Source organism: Dreissena polymorpha, chromosome 1, assembly GCF_020536995.1.
Source record: "Dreissena polymorpha isolate Duluth1 chromosome 1, UMN_Dpol_1.0, whole genome shotgun sequence".
In the NCBI taxonomy this organism is placed as follows: domain Eukaryota; kingdom Metazoa; phylum Mollusca; class Bivalvia; order Myida; family Dreissenidae; genus Dreissena; species Dreissena polymorpha.
The window spans coordinates 30,038,079-30,055,783 of NC_068355.1; the positions used below are offsets into that span (position 1 = coordinate 30,038,079).

The 17,705-nt window shown below is 32.4% G+C and overlaps 1 long non-coding RNA gene across 1 annotated transcript; it reads right to left on the reverse strand.

The window, feature by feature from the left end:
- Positions 1 to 15,116: 15,116 nt before the first annotated feature.
- Positions 15,117 to 17,411, reverse strand: LOC127874956 (uncharacterized). The gene is made up of 3 exons (XR_008047194.1): positions 17,315 to 17,411; positions 16,657 to 16,767; positions 15,117 to 16,037 (listed from the first exon to the last, which is right to left on the reverse strand). It is a non-coding gene; the product is annotated as an uncharacterized LOC127874956 (long non-coding RNA).
- Positions 17,412 to 17,705: the final 294 nt, after the last annotated feature.

Consider the following 17,705-nt stretch of genomic DNA (forward strand, 5'->3'; position numbering starts at 1 on the left):
TCAGGGCAGGTAACTACCAGGCAAAATATAAAATAACGCCAGTAGATTGAACATCATCGTCACGTGGTAAACCCAGGAATGCAAATTGTGCATTCGTAGTGAATTGTATATATTTTATATATAAAATGATCAATATACTTGCGTTATTTATAGTGTGTATATCGTTATGTCACATATTTCGCGGTGTACTTTTGATTTCACATCGCGAAATTGTGTTACCTAATATACTGAAAATATGAACTTTTTTTTCAAGTAATGTAATATACCAGTCGTGATTTTTTAATCAATATAAACCAATAATTTTAAAAAATGCAATATTTTACATCTTTTCTTTTCTTCGTCATCGTGGTTGACAGTCCCTTTAAGGGCCATGATGGCCTTCTTTATTCATACTATGTTTTGTTTAATTATAATATGACATGATGCCTACATTCTTTATACTCAGAAGAAAGTCAAGTGTGGGCTATTATGCAACCAATTATGATGGGAGCTAAACATTTTTAAACTATTATATTCAAAGAAATGGTTTCATAAATGATAACATGTTTAAATGCAAGATCAATTCGCTATGTTGGTGCAAAAATTGCTATGTGCCTTCTCATTTCAATGTCATATGATACCTTTTTGCACAAAGGGGTAAATTATACTTTGGAAAAATCACTTTAAATTGGTCAAATTGGTTTACATTAGACAGTAACAAGAATTTATCTCATGATTAAAAATTATGGAGTTTCAATATTTGTCAGTGTCGAAATGGTTGTGTGTATGTGCTAGTCCATTGTTAATGTTTACAGTATTTAACAATAAGTATGAATTATCATATCATTCTTCATCTATTTATTAATGAAGCTACATGTAATGCCAATTTATGCAAGACAGCAATTAGTAAAGAGGAATTAAGTTCTCATAATTTATAACCTTAAAAAAAGAAAAGTATTTTAGTAAAAGAGACAATATATTAACGGCTTATGCAAAAACATATTTTATTTTATACTTAGATTGCCATTTCATAAGAATTATTTCAATTTGAAACACTGAAAACACTGAATGTCTTAATATAAACACACTTTGTCCTGCGGCACTTTAATCAGTATAATAATGATGAGTTAAATATACATAACTTTATGTTAATATACACATGTTATACACAATTTGTTGTTCAATGCGGTTTGCATTATTTCCCAACACACAGTAGATAGATTACATATTTATTTATATATTTTTATTTTAATAATATCATTATAGTATTGCCTCTAGAAAACTAACATGTGAATTGATGTAACATGCATTGTTATTGTATGTGCCTAAATATTTTTTTGTTAAAAATGCCCCTTTAAATTTGTATTATAATTAATATCGTTTCGGGGTAAACAGTTGGTTATTGGTCAGTTGAGTACTATTCAATCACTTGATGTCTCCTGTGTGGTTGTTTTTTCAGACGATGCTTACAAGTAACCTCCATTACCTCAGGCTGCCAGCGGGAAGTCAACCAACTTCAAGAACCTGTCTGTCAGGACGGAAAATACTCTTTCACAAATGAAACAATGTCAGACGTATCAGGAGAACATAATGAAGTCTCTTAAGGTTTCATACAAAGAACATGAGAGGGCTTATTGTGGATGGTTTGCGTGTGAATATAGTATCGTATTTACGCGAATGTGAAACCAGCACAGTTAATACAACACATAAACATATGCAATACCCAATCAGTGAAATGCGTGAGGAAATCAAGTATTTATTAGCAGATTTTGAGAAAAGCACTATTAAGGAGAAGAAAGAGAGCTAAACCTGAAACAAGCTCCTCTCAAGGTTGTGAGAAACAGCTGCATTAGACTTCACTATGAATTGTTCCATCTCCATGTAGCCATACCGAAAGTACTGGGTAAAGAACTCTCTTTTATTGCCTGTAAAAAAATGTCTGGAAAATATACAACAATCTGATATATTTATAAAAGAGAACTTTTCAAACCATGTTTTCACTGTGAATGGGGAAGTCTGTGCACAATGTGAAAATGCCAAGTGATTCAGAAACATGCTGCATCACAGCAGTATGTGCTCTCCCAAATGGACAGGTCCTGGTTGCAGACTACTTTAATAAGAGAGTAAAGCTTCTGAACCAGCAGTACCATGTGGTGAGCCACTTGGATGTGAGGCCAGATGAGGCAACTGGACATGTGTCTTATCACACCCACTGAGGTTGCAGTGGCTATGGATGATGAGGTCCAGTTTATCACAGTAAGCCAGAGCCAGCTTGCCAAAGGCAGGAAGCTTAAGTTACAACATAGTTGTAATGCTATTGCCTACCTTCATGATGACCTATATATCTGCTCTAATACTGCCCTGTACAAGTACAGATTGAGTGGCAAACAGGTCTGCAGACTGTATGAAGATACATCAGAATATAAAACAGGTAAGAATCATGGTGGATTTATCCTAATAACATGTGTGATATGTACAGAGATTTTCTAGCCATTTTAAGAAAAAGAGTCTCGTCAAATTGATATTTTAAAATTGATAAAATGGCACATTGGGGAATTTCGTAATCGACTAAATGGACCCGATTTTTCTTAACAACAAATATTCGGTCTTTTCGAAACTAAGGGTAAACAAGAGTTGTCTCGCATTCAGGTAGGTATCGGGTAACAAGTAAACGAACCAAAAGAAAACAAGTTATCATATGCTTCTCAGATCTCTGAAATCGTAATATTTACTGTTCATTTCAATTAACGTATACAGTTATTTCTTTATTGATTGATATACTTATATACTAGTTTGTGTTCATTAGTATTTTAATGTATTGCCATATAACTTTGCAACCAAAAGCTCTTTATCAGTAAAAGTTAAGCACCACTGATAATTAAGCTTTCTCTGCTTTTAAAACTGTGCCTGTTGCATTATTCAATTGATTCCAAACATTATTACCTTCCTGTCAAGTATTTCATTGATTCATTCACCTCAGTAATGTGGGTTTATTTTAAATATTGATTGATATTCTTCTGTCACTGTCACACTTGACTATCAGTTTCTGAAAGAAAAATTGTTTTAACAGTAATTTCATACCAGTTAACTTAGTACATTATTTTTATGTCCCCCACTATAGTAGTGGGGGACATATTGTTTTTGCCCTGTCTGTTGGTCTGTTGGTCTGTCTGTTGGTCTGTTGGTCTGTTTGCGCCAACTTTAACATTTTGCAATAACTTTTGCTATATTGAAGATAGCAACTTCATATTTGGCATGCATGTGTATCTTATGAAGCTGCACATTTTGAGTGGTGAAAGGTCAAGGTCATCCTTCAAGGTCAGAGGTCAAATATATGTGGCCAAAATCGCTCATTTTATGAATACTTTTGCAATATTGAAGATAGCAACTTGATATTTGGCATGCATGTGTATCTTATGGAGCTGCACATTTTGAGTGTTGAAAGGTCAAGTTCAAGGTCATCCTTCAAGGTCAGAGGTCAAATATATGTTGCCCAAATCGCTTATTTTATGAATACTTTTGCAATATTGAAGATAGCAACTTGATATTTGGCATGCATGTGTATCTTATGGAGCTGCACATTTTGAGTGTTGAAAGGTCAAGGTCAAGGTCATCCTTCAAGGTCAGAGGTCAAATATATGTGGCCCAAATCGCTTATTTTATGAATACTTTTGCAATATTGAAGATAGCAACTTGATACTTTGCATGCATGTGTATCTCATGGAGCTGCAAATTTTGAGTGGTGAAAGGTCAAGGTCATCCTTCACAAGGTCAAGGTCATCCTTCACAAGGTCAAGGTCATATATAGGGGGATATTGTGTTTCACAAACACATCTTGTCTTGATTTTACGATAAATACATTATGATGTTTTTCAACTGATTTTTTGGTTTAAATATCTTCTTGATAATACTGTGTGAGAGTGTTGTGATTGGTCATAGTTCAGTGTTGTGTTGTTTATTTTGAATGTCCACTGACAAAATTAATTGACCGGGTTCTTCTTCGAATACAGCACTCCTTCTAGCACTCTCTTGCACTACGGTGTATTACATTCACCTCTGTCGTGGGCTCACGGACTACTTTCTACCACACGTGACTTTTAGTCTCATGATCATAGTCGCATATTCAAAATGGCCGCGCCCATTGGCTTTGCTTTATCTGATAGTATTTGAAGTTAACAACTGGGCGCGTGCTATTAAGTTTTATTTCATGCACATTTTTTAACTAAATGAACATATTGCAATATTAACAATGAGTCAGAGCTGTATATCTGTATTAGAAAATAATATAAAATTATACAGAAGCATCAATAATTATTTGCTGCTTTGACAAGATTTTGAGTGTATGAGAAATGTTGAATATAAATATTGACCAAAGTAAACAGTCTGTTAATGTTTTACCAATGCAATGCCAGTTTGGTACACATAGACCCTGAAGATGTTTACTCAAACTAATGCTATGGTAAAATACACATCTTAAAATAAATTGCAGGCCAACATCAGTACAGTTGTTTTGTTATTTTTGTTTTAACAATTACATTCAGTGTTCGACACTAACTCATTTGAGAAAGGAGTCCTTTGGACTCCCTACTTTAAAAATTTAGGAGTCTGAACAGACTTCAGAGAGTCAAACAATCAGATACTTTGTATATACACTATTGTTTGGGTTATTACACATGTTAATCCATGATTCTCTTTCATGTTTGGTTTCAGATCAAAGTTCAATAATTGTTATCATATGTTATCTATCATTGCAACATTATTTAACCCTGTGTTCATATTATACCCATTCCAATACAATTTAAGTTATTTTTGAAAGGTTTAAACAATATACATGTACATGTGTTAATTATGCATTGATATGTATGCTTGCTTGTTAACATTGGGATTAGGGTTAAAAACCATAATCGGAGAATTATGTTTTGTTAGTGTCATAGTTAATGATTCATATCTAACGGGTGTAACAGTCCTATATTTTTCATTGCTTTATATATTTTGCTCAATAATATTTCTTAGAAATTATTCATTTAAACACTAATGCAATTCAGAACAAAGTATTATACCGGTCATTACTGACCACATCGGCAGAGTTGCATTCCCACATTGTAATCACCTTTATCAAAACATCAAGGTCTATAGGCAGTCTTAGCGTGTTTTCAAAACGCTTAACACTAATTCCATTTTTCCGGATTTTCTGTAACAGGGGTTCCGCTGTCGATCGCCATTGGCGCCAAATGGCGCTAAATTTTTAAATGTGGCTCCAATTTTTAAAAGTGGCGAATTAAAAAAAAATCGGTAAAATCCTATCCGAAAATGTACTGTGAGTCGAAAGCACGCGACCGAGCATTAGCGGCCAGCGTCTGTCAGTTGTAAATATTGATTTATGACGATGCAAGCGACCTACAGAGCAGAGTGCATTAGAAATCACCGAAGCGTGTAAGTGTTACAAACGGTGTTTTTACTGCTATTGTCAAGTTTTATGGGGGTTATTATCGGATTAACGGCTCCTTTATGATATTGAGTAACACGGGGACAAACTGTCACGACGATCAATAATTATAATGATTATAAGGGCCGCTATTTCTTTGTTAAAATCAAAACCATGGGGCTGGCAAAAGCATTTAATTTCTCCACATCAACAAATAAAAAATTGTTTCAACAGGTATTTGTGAGCATTTCTGTTTAATAGATTCATTATTGTAATGTTCTGGGAAGGATATAAATTGATTAAGATAACAACAATTTCTGAATTAGATATAAAACATTCACTCGATGTACTATATTTCGGATATGTTAAATTCGGACATTTAAAGATAGGGACATTTATGTGTTGGTTTGATGTTGATAGTTTGTAAAACTATGTCTTATGTTATTTCAGGCAACTAGAATGGATGGTGGCAATTATCTGGGCCTTTCTGTCAGGAAAAAGGCGTGAACAACAGTCATTTAATTGAACCTGGAAATCATCCACCACTAACAGAAAACTTGTTAACAACAGAAGCTGATGTATATCATGTCCAAATGACCAAATATAACTGTTAAACACTTTGAAGTGAGATGCTTTATTTTCTGATTCCCTTTCAAATGATGAACATTGGTGTGATTTTATATTTAAATAATTAATTTCGAAACATTTATGCAGCATACTGTTTAATACATTGATGTTAACATTATTATATTATTTTGGTTATCTGTGTTGTTTATCAAGTTGAAAAAAACGTTATTTATATACAAATAAGCTTATTAAGACTTATGAAGGTATGACTTATGAAGGTACTTATTGTTTTTTTTATGAAATAACATACTTTTTAAAGTGATAATATAGTCAATGACATTAATGGAGTAAGGTTTCTTGAAATGATTGTTCTTATTAATAAGGTGGAATAACCGACAGTATTCACGCCGCGAAAAAGTGGCGACAACTTTTTTTGGGCCAGTGGAACCCCTGTGTTATATGTATAAAGTACAATAACTGTTTCAATAATTAGATTTCTAGTTATCATAAAGACCGTAACGATAAAGATACAGCGTGTTTTGTTTGAAATTTATTTAGATGAAATGTCAAATAAAAACATATTGGCCATGTAATTTTATTAAAATTAACTGCGAAACTTTTAACAAAATTTAAAGATCGTAATGTTCTCTGCGCTTATAACAAGGTGTGTACACATACAAAAATCAATACATCCTCTCTTTCCATGCAGATGACGTGGCGTTGTACATGCAGCATAATTTTCCCGCGCTTTACGTGTCGAAAAATGTTTTTTTAGTATTATGCATGAAAAGCACAATTTCCAAGAGGATTCTACACCCGGTTGCCATCTCTTTAGTCTCTTTAGTTACTGGCAACGATTTTATCGTGGTGGGATACATCGTCGGGATAGATAAGTGTGGTCGGTATAACAAAGTCAACGAACCACAATAAACCTCTGAAATAATCGATTGATAGCGAGCGACACGTGGTTATTCACGCATTTTCTATCTTCAGTTACTTGGGTCCATGAAACGTGCATTGTGTAAACAATTTCGGGTATTATGATGGTTTATAAAGTTATGAGAGACCGGGGACTACACGCAAGGACTGCGACAGGGAAACAAAATAAATAATTCGGAATGTTTTTTTGTCGATGTGTTCAAGAAAAATGATGAGTGACATATGTTTTGGAATGTGCAGAAGTTCTGACACTCCGAATTCGAGATACGAAAAAGTAAATCAATTAATATTTTTATATTTGAAAGATGATTTTTAAGGAGTCCGAGGGACTGCCTTGACACGAAAACAAGGAGTCCGAGTCCCATTTCTAGGAGTCTTGGTCTACCCGACACCCGTTAGTGTCGAACACTGTACATTTCATTGTCGCATGCTTTTCCTGACAGGGGAGAACTGGAAGCATTTATCATACACTTACAACTTCATTCAGGAATAATGTTTAAAAATACAAAATTATATAAGAGAACTATGACAATCTGTCAAAAAAGTACAGAATCAAAACTGCACAGAATCAAATTAACCTTGACATGATCTTTTAAATAAATAATAAATTGCAATACTTGTAATACTCATGCCTTTTCCCCGGCTCTTTAAGCACTTAAGTGCCTGAATCTTTAGTTTATTACTTTATCTCACCAATTTGTGTTGCTGTAAATCTTCAATATCATGAAAGACATTAAAGATTCATCATGTTTTTAAAGGCTGAATAGTTTAAATATATATTTGTTCAATTATTGCACTTTCTTAAGTACAGTAACATATTGTTAAGTGCCTAACCTTACATAAATTCAAAGGAGTAACCCAGTACCCTGTAAATCACACATATTTTCCCCTGTGCAAATTTCTGGAGAAAGACCTGCATTGCTGATACAGTAGTGGATGTCCTTGTTTTGTTCAATGTCAATATCATTATTCAGGATATTCAGAAGGTTCAGCAATGCATCAAAGTACACACATTTTAACATGATTACATTTAACAGGATTTTTTAGGTATTCTTCGCAAGTGTAGAGGATGAGTTTAATAATAGAAAGCAATACGAGAAAAAGGGATGGTGGGGTGTAAATTTGAATGTCCTTAATTAATACTTTTTATGCCCCCGGATCGAATGATCTGGGGTATATTGCTTTTGGCCTGTCTGTCTGTCTTTCTGTCTGTCATTCTGTCCCAAAACTTTAACCTTACAGTAAAGTTTTGCAATAACTTTTGAAATATTGAACATAGCAACTTGATAATTGGCATGTATGTGTATCTCATGGAGCTGCACATTTTGAGTGGTGAAAGGTCAAGGTCATCCTTCAAGGTCAAAGGTAAAAAATTTCAAACTTTTATAAAGTAAAGTTTTGCAATAACTTTGAAATATTGAACATAGCAACTTGATATTTGGCATGCGCGTGTATCTCATTGAGCTGCACATTTTGAGTGGTAAAAAGTCAAGGTCATCCTTCAAGGTCAAAGGTCAAAAATTAAAAACTTTACATAGTAAAGTTTTGCAATAACTTTTGAAATATTGAACATAGAAACTTGGTATTTGGCATGCATGTGTATCTCATGGAGCTGCACATTTTGAGTGGTAAAAGGTCAAGGTCATCCTTCAAGGTCAAATGTCAAAAATTTAAAACTTTAATATAGTAAAGTTTTGCAATAACTTTTGAAGTATTGAACAAAGCAACTTGATATTTGGCATGCATGTGTATCTCATGGAGCTGCACATTTTGAGTGGTGAAAGGTCAAGGTCATCCTTTAAGGTCAAAGGTAAAAAATTTCAAACTTTAAGATAGTTAAGTTTTGCAATAACTTTTGAAATATTGAACATAGCAACTTCATATTTGGCATGCATGTGTATCTCATGGAGCTGCACATTTTGAGTGATGAAAGGTCAAGGTCATCCTTCAAGGTCAAAGGTTAAAAATTTAAAACTTTTTCACTATTGAAGATAGCAACTTGATATATGGCATGCATGTGTATCTCATGGAGCTGCACATTTTGAGTGATGAAAGGTCAAGGTCATCCTTCAAGGTCAAATGTCAAATTTATGGCGTCTGTCCATCTGAAAACTTTTCCATTGGTCATAACTTTTTCAATATTGAAGATAGCAACTTGATATTTGGCATGCATGTGTATCTCATGGAGCTGAACATTTTGAGTGGTGTAAGGTGAAGGTTAAGGTCATCCTTCAAGGTCAAATGTCAAATATATGGCGTCTGTCTGTCTGAAAACTTTAACATCGGTCATAACTTTTTTAATATTGAAGATAGCATTGATATTTTGCATGCATGTGTATCTCATGAAGCTGCACATTTTGAGTAGTGGAAGTTCAAGGTCAAGGTCATCCTTCAAGGTAAAAAAAACAAAACAAAAATTAAAGGGGCATTCTCATGAAACTGCACACTTTTAGTGATGGAATTCAAGGTCAAGGTCATCCTTCAAGGTCAAGGTTATCCTTCAAGGTCAAACAAAAATTCAAAGCTGCGTTATCATGAAGCTGCACATTTTGAGTGGTGGAAGTTCAAGGCCAAGGTCATCCTTCAAGGTCAAGGTCATCCTTCAAGGTCAAGGTCATCCTTCAAGGTCAAATGTCATTTTTTTTTTTATTCAAAGCAGCGTAATAATGAAGCTGCACATTTTGAGTGGTGGAAGTTCAAGGTCAAGGTCATCCTTCAAGGTCATCCTTCGAGGTCAAAGGTAAAAAAATATATTTCAAAGCGGCGTTCTCATGAAGCTGCACTTTTTGAGTGGTGGAAGTTTCAAGGTCAAGGTCATCCTTCAAGGTCAAAGGTAAAAATTTTTTTTTTTTAAATTCAAAGCGGTGCACTAGGGGGCATTGTGTTTCTGATGAACACATCTCTTGTTTCTTTCATACACTTGCATACTTTTCCATAAATAATAAATGATTAAAATAAAAAGGAAAACACAACTTGACTTTTAATGTTTAATCCCTCATGTTCAGCTTTATTTATTTTTCAACATACAGTACCATACCAATAGCATATTTTTGAGTCTCTTTTCAATCTAAACAACAATAAATATACATGCACATGCAAGCACTTCAAGATAAAAATATTCTAGCATTAAAATTTGATCTAACCATTTTATCTATATGAATGCTATTCATAATCATGAATTCTATTATTATGAATGGGTACATAATATTGCACTGATAAATGTAAACATTGATTGGAGTGAAGTTTATTCATTAAACAATAACTGTGATAATTTACTAATTACTATTATATTGTAATAATTACAATTAACTTATTAAGATAATACATGTTTATAGTATTTTTGTTTAAAAAATATATTATTTATATTGTGAATAATTTGTATATGGGGCCTATTGTACCACAAGCTGTTTCAGAATATGCTTGGAATTATAAAACTTTAAACAAATTTCATGATACATGTACATTACATTAAGAATGGTTCTAAATGTAATCTTAGTCATGTATCAAAATTAAAGATAGCACATATATCCTAGTAAACCTGTTTAAAGGAAAGTGTAAGAAAATTTGACCTCTTTTCAAATGGGTTGACTGGAAAGTATTCTCTCTTGAAAAGCAAGGGCAGGAATTACGAATTCAGCAACGTTAAGCATTTCATTTATCATAATTTATTTTATCTGTAAGTGGCAATAAAGACCTAGAACTGCAGTTTATACATTTATAGTTTTAAGCATTATAACAAAGAAACAATCATCTACTATTCTACATGTACATGTAGGTTACGGTAGTCAATTTACTCATAACTTGATATAAAGGTCCAATAGTATGATCGCACAAAGGTGGCAGTTCCAAATTAGCAGGTTACAGGTAACCATAAATAGTGATCAAGAAATTAACTACATGTTTATTAATTGTACACATGTAAACAGCATAATCCTAGACACTGGCCCTGATAGCCAGGGGTAAAAGATTCGAGTTCCGGATTGGCTGTACAGTTGTCCCATCCTGCAACATTTGGTGCCCAATGTGGGACCATGGCACAATCTATTCTCAACAAAACCTGTTCATGGTTTGAATGGATCCAGTTTACAATGATCCCGTGACTCGAATTCTCGAAAAAATTCCAGCTTGGCAGAAGAAAATGTTAGTGCACGAACTTAGTGATTGTCACTAAACAGAAGATGTTTTTTGGCATATCATTAGCTCAATCAGAAAAGCAAGGGGTCCCTGGTTAAAATCCCGGACTGGCTGCACAATTTTCTCATCCTGTGTCATCAAAACATAAAATACCATAGTATATTTACAATGCCCAGTATGTATTATGCTTGAGCATTAATTATGTGTATAATTTTTACCACAGGAGTTTGAAATTCTATACATGAAGCTAATCTTGTGGCAAAATAATAAAAATAGACCCCTATATAGTAAGTCTATATACTATATTAGTATATAGGGGTCTAGTTTTTATTATTTAGCCATTAGATTATTAGCTTCATGGATAGAATTTCAAACTCCTGTGATTTTTACTGAAAAAGCATTAAAAGCAAAATATTGAACAAGCACAGAAGTAACATTTCTAAAGTAATTAATAGTGCTTGGTAAGTATTAAAGGGGCCTTTTCACAGATTTTGGCATGTTTTGAAGTTTGTCAATTAAAGCTTTATATTGATAAATGTAAACATATTGGATCAAAAAAGCTCCAGTAAAAAATATAGAATAATATAAAAAGGGTAAAAAAGGTAGCCCGCAGCAGGGCTCGAACCAGTGACCCCGGAGTCCTGGAGTAAAAAATAAATTGGTGTAAACTTTTGCACATATTATTTTGTTCCTCTCTTATTCACAGTTTAAGTTCAAATGAAAATTTCTATGGAATGTGTTGTCTGTATTATTTTAAGGAGAAACAGCAATAACATGTTTTGGATATATAATAAACAGAGAGAGCTATATAAAAGTGAAGATAATAATAACCCTTGGAACAAATACATAGAACCAATTGAGCACATTTTATCAACAGAGCCTGAGGTGTGATAAATTTACTTGTATTCCTTGCAGAACAAATCCTGCAGTATGAAAACATTATGTACAGTTGATAGAACATCATATTTCGGCTAAATAATAACTCATTTTTGAAAAATACATTAAAGATGTATTTCTGATTTACAAAACTGATCAAATATTTAAAAAATAAATTCCATTTGCTTTTTCATGACATTTTGAAAGTCAAAACTTTGGTTTCGTCTGTAGAAATTCAATTAAATGAACTGATTTAAACTGACCTAACTTGGTAAAGGTACCGGAAAAATGGTTAAAATGTTGATATAAAAATAGTTATACAGTTTAATATATGGAAAAAATGTTTTGTTTTAAGTTAATGAAGAATAATAAGCATGTTTATTTGCTTAGAAAAATAATTAAAACTTTCTTGTGACTTTGACGGACATACGGACATCTGGACCCAATCTAATTTTCTTCAGAAGCTGTGTTGAATACTTTTTTTTCTAAATAAACAATATATATAGGTGGGTGGAGAATGGGATTATTGATGCAAGTACCTGCGGTTCAGTCCTCGTGTTCATTATAAAGAAACATGAAGTAGTACTTCTTGGACATTTTCGGGATGTTGATTTTTATCTAAAAAGAAATGTTTTATAAAAACATTACAGGATCTACATTTTAATAAATACGCACATTTATTAAACCTTCCCAAATCATTTAAACACACCGAAAATAATCGATGGTGACACCTCTGCAAAAACTCAAATTATTTTTAATTTCGTATCACATAATATGGGCATGATATCAACAATGGTGTTCTGAAGATTAATTTTTCTTATTGAAATTGTTTCTGCTCCGTTTTTAATTAATTTGATTTAAAAATATGCTACATTTGTCTCGTTGTTGTTAATGTTGGTCATTTCGGAAATGAAATATGAAAATCATTTGTTAAATACTCACCGATTGGCTAATAGCGTGTGGTATTGGCTGCAAAAGCCATTGAAAATCGCTGACGCTTAACAAGTCGACTTGGCACAACGAAACAACCCATATTATTAACAAATTTTGAACAACACTTTCGGCAATCTTCGCATTTTTTTCTAGTTATGGATAAAATACCAGGTCGGCAGGTGAAATGTAAATAAAAAAACGAAAGTGACTTTTATTTTTATTTTTCAAAAAATAGGGTCGGGCGCTCCCGTAAAACATAATAATTGAAAAAAAATGCTTGCCTTAGAAGCACATAGTAGTATATATATATATGAGGTAGAGCAATAACTAAGACCAGCCTTGCCAAATAAGCAACACAAAGCAAAAGATAAAGCAAAATGATAAGCAACTAATAGTAATAAATGATAACTGAGAGATTTGCGCTTATCTAAACCGTAAGCTTACAAATTAATGAAGACAATTAAAAACATAAAATAAGCATGGTAAAGAGGTTATTAAGCACATGGTAGTATACAAATATATGACAGAGCAATAACCAAGACCAGCCTAGCCAAATAAGCAGAACAAAACAAAACAAAAACATTGATCATTATCTTCATACAATGATACACTATTAATTATCAAAATTAATTATTATCTATCTATCCAAATTGCAAACTTACGATATGTTCCTATAATTAGCTATTTCATTTGATTACACATTCAACATAAACATGCACAAAACTTTCAATGTGTTTGTAGATTAACACTTGCTTTTCGTCACCATTTCGGCCTTTGTTTACATTTTAGTGGAGTGATGCTATCTGCGTAAATGGGCATGAAAATTGTTCTCATAATTGTTATTAAATATCTCGATAAATTAACAATATATGCAGTTTTTGAAGGTTATTACTTAAAATATTATGCTTGGTGTCCTAGATATATATTTCCATGAAAGAGCGTAAAATTACTTTGATGTGTTTCGCCAAGATTTCTGGAATTGAGCCCGCTGCAGAGATGTTGTATGTTGAGGCACGAACGACAACTCTGCTAGGAGAATGTCTTTCTAGATCAAATGTTTTGTACCTCCCAAAAAGAGTTAATTTAATAAGTGAGTGCCTTATTTGTCTGTTTGCTTTAAGATTCTGATTTCATCTCAGTCGGTTAATATTAATGCTTTTTACTGATAATGATTTAATCGCGTGAAATTAAATTGCTTGGATTATTTTTAATGAATATTTTCGATGAGTGTCTCCTTATTTTTTGTTATTCATATATATAGTAAAACCATCAATAGAGATACAATTAAAATTAGGAATAATTGTGGTAAAAGTGGAAAATTCTAAAAATGAGCAATATCTCTGTATCCCATAATTTTTAGAAATGTCTGCAAAATTATGTAATTAGATATATGCTCATTTATAATGAACCAAGAAAGTTTCCAACAGTTTTTTTTACAGATACCTGAAGTGTTTCATTTTGACATCAAAGAAATACATTTATAAATTCATATGGGCACAGTAACCATAAAAACTATTTTCATATTATTCTTCAAGTCTTTGTTGGTTCATTATATAAACACATGGCCAATTGTTTAGTTTTAATCAATTGGGAAATAAATATGGACTGTTGTGATAAATATATCAATCTATACTTATATGGCCTGTGATATATGTGATTTAAAAGTATATGTTACTGTCACATGTGACTGTACATAGCACTCAAAGAACAACAATACAATGAAAAGATACAACTCATTAAAAATTAACAAATGTTTTATTTATCAATACAGTACTTGCAATGAAGAGGGTTTTTTTTCATTTTGTTGAATCACAATTCAAATAATTTGTTTATTTATTTTATGTCATTGAAACTCATCAACAGGTCAACTTTTTTTACGCCCTTCTCAATCTTAACAGTTTTCAGTTTTTCAGAACATAACTCGTAGGCACCAAATTCAATCGATGTCAAAAACAAAGAATTAAAAAAAAACGAAAGTTACCCGGGTGTACTTTGTCCAGGGTTTTCCATGGAAATCCATGGAAAATATGAGGCTGGAGTATTCGGACTAAGTTTCCAGCCTTTTCCAGCGTCAATATTTAAAAAAAAGGGTGGAAAATTGTCCATGGTATGTGGAAATAGCCTGGAACAATTTCCATGGTTTTCCAGCCAGCATGGAATAAATACCGTCCGAATACTCCATGTAATCTGGAAAACCATGGAAAACCATGGATTTTTTTCCAGGGTTTTCCAGATTACATGGAGTATTCGGACGGTATTTTTTCCATGCTGGCTGGAAAACCCTGGAAAATGTTCCAGGGTTTTTCTTTGTTTAATATTCCATGGATGCCTGGTATAACATGGAAAATTGTCCAGCGTTTACCATGGTCACTGAATAGAAAAAGAAATTTCTGGTCTAAAAACAATATTCATGTATTAAATTAATACAATACTCACAGCTTAAATAAATCATAATTTAAGGTTAGATTAAAACAAAACAAAAAATCAACATAATGCCTTAGTTTCTTTGATGTATTATTTTGTTCACAATTCATCAAAATATAACATCAGATTACAAATTGTGTTACATTTATTTAACAAATTATTCAGATCAAACAAGTGTTGTTTAATACATGCTTACAAAGCCTCTAGGTCCATTATCATAAATCAGGCCCTTACATAACAGAACAGGCGCTACTTTAAAAGTAAAAAAGTGTAATGCAACCTTCACAACATGTATTCAAAGTAACAAAATACAAGCAAGTCAAGTAATATACAGTAACAATTCACGAACCCTGTACAAACGATATACAAGAAACAAAATGAAAAATTTAAGTTATTTTAGCTACTTCATGTTTGTCACAATATATGTAGCTGCCCATGAGCACAAGGATACTATTTTTCTCAGCTACTTTCACTTTAATGCAATTTAGGTGCTCAATTTCATTAAAATACTTTTATATAATTTTATTGTTCAAAGAAATTCAGAACATAATGCATGTACATGTATTACTTTCCAAGTGACAGTTTAAAATATAATTGCAAGTCTAAAACTTGTGAAGGCAGCTTAGTAAATTATAAGTACCCAGGTGGGATAAAATTACAGTTTTTAAAAACTTTTTTGTTAATTAGCTGGGCTTCAGTAGGTCGTGGATCTTTTATAGAACTTGTACTGCTGTTATACTGTACGGCTCCTGCATGATCTCTGAAAGAAAAACAAAGCAAACAATATTACAAGAAAGTCATAAGTTTTTTACATTCATCTGTAAAAGTAAATGTGCAGCAATCATATGATTGAATATCTATACTTCAATGCTCATTCATATTTTAATCTATTTTAGATATTTCATATCACTGCTCAATTCGGTACATCTGGCTTTTTTGTATTTGAGCGAACATTTACGATCCTAAGTAGTTAGCAATTATTTCTTTTCCATTTACTGAAATTTATTCTCTTAAAGTTTGTAAGCGGGCTTTAATCTACTTAAAAACAGGCAATCACACAGGAAAACTGAGACTTTCAAGTGAATAAATTGGTGATTTAACTTATATTTTTATATGACTCTTTTATTTTGAAATTTATATTGTTGTTTTCTTAAATGCCCCAAAACGGGGTACACTAGCATGTATCTGGAAACTCAAACATATATAGGAATTTTTTATTCAGATATTGCTATATGAAAGATATGCTAATTTGCTAATTCATATAAAAATGTAACCTGTAATTGAAACTAGACCAAAATATTGGATACCAAAAAGACAAAATACTTTCAGGTGGTTAACACTAAATTACTTATATGAGCCCGGGGCATAACAATATTTACCATGAATTTGTGGCCATGTTAGTCCTCTTGGTAAATGCGCCAAAAGAGCCGCTTTGCTGTCTTGGGTAATTTCCCTGCCAAACTCTGCAGTATCTTCCATCAACTGGTCAGCTACAGTTAAAGCACATAATGAAAATGTATATAGAAAAGAATTCAAGTATTGTTTTAAATATTTAGTAAAATTGTCTTTAAATAATAACTTACAATGAAGTTAATACATCTCAAAGCATAGCATAACAAAATTTGTAGGTATGATTAGTACAAATTTATTATTGCTATAATTAGAATGATGTGTAATTCTATTGGTATAAAAATGCACAGTGAAACCTAAAAAACAATGCTATTGGTTTAATTAATTTATTTATAAACATTAACAGCATTAATGAGCATCATTACACAGCACATAACTCCTTTAGCCTCAGTTCCCTAGCCATGCATTATAAACTTCCGATACTACATTCAAGCTTATTAATATCTCCACATAGGACTTCCTTTATCAAGCTGCAAACTGCACTTAGTGAAAATGTGTGTGACAGGTGCTTTTAAACTTCTATATTTGCCATACTTTTACCTAAAATGTCACATAAAAAAGGTCTACAATGATGACATAAGAAGAATAAATTTAAAGGAATATTTAGAAATAATGAAAAGCACAAACCTTCAGTTGTTGTTCTATTCCTAGACAGACTTCTGAAACACTTGTATGCATCACTTTTTAACAACATTTCATGTCACTTTCCAAATGATATCCATACCTTATTATTTTAAGACATTCTTGTTAATGGAAAAACTCATTAACTCGACTGTTTGTGAACATTCCATTAACTTCATTTTAACAACAAGCTTAACCTGCAAAATTTCTACAATACGCCAGAATTTCAATCTAACAGGTAAACTTTCTGTATTTGAACTCAGCCAATCAGAAAAGGCTGTGATATTTTATAACCAATAGATTAGCAGCAGACATATCTGACTCACACACAGGTTTATCAGATAGTTTGTTAATTGCAAACCTGGACTGTAGTTAAATATTGAGTGTGTATACACCT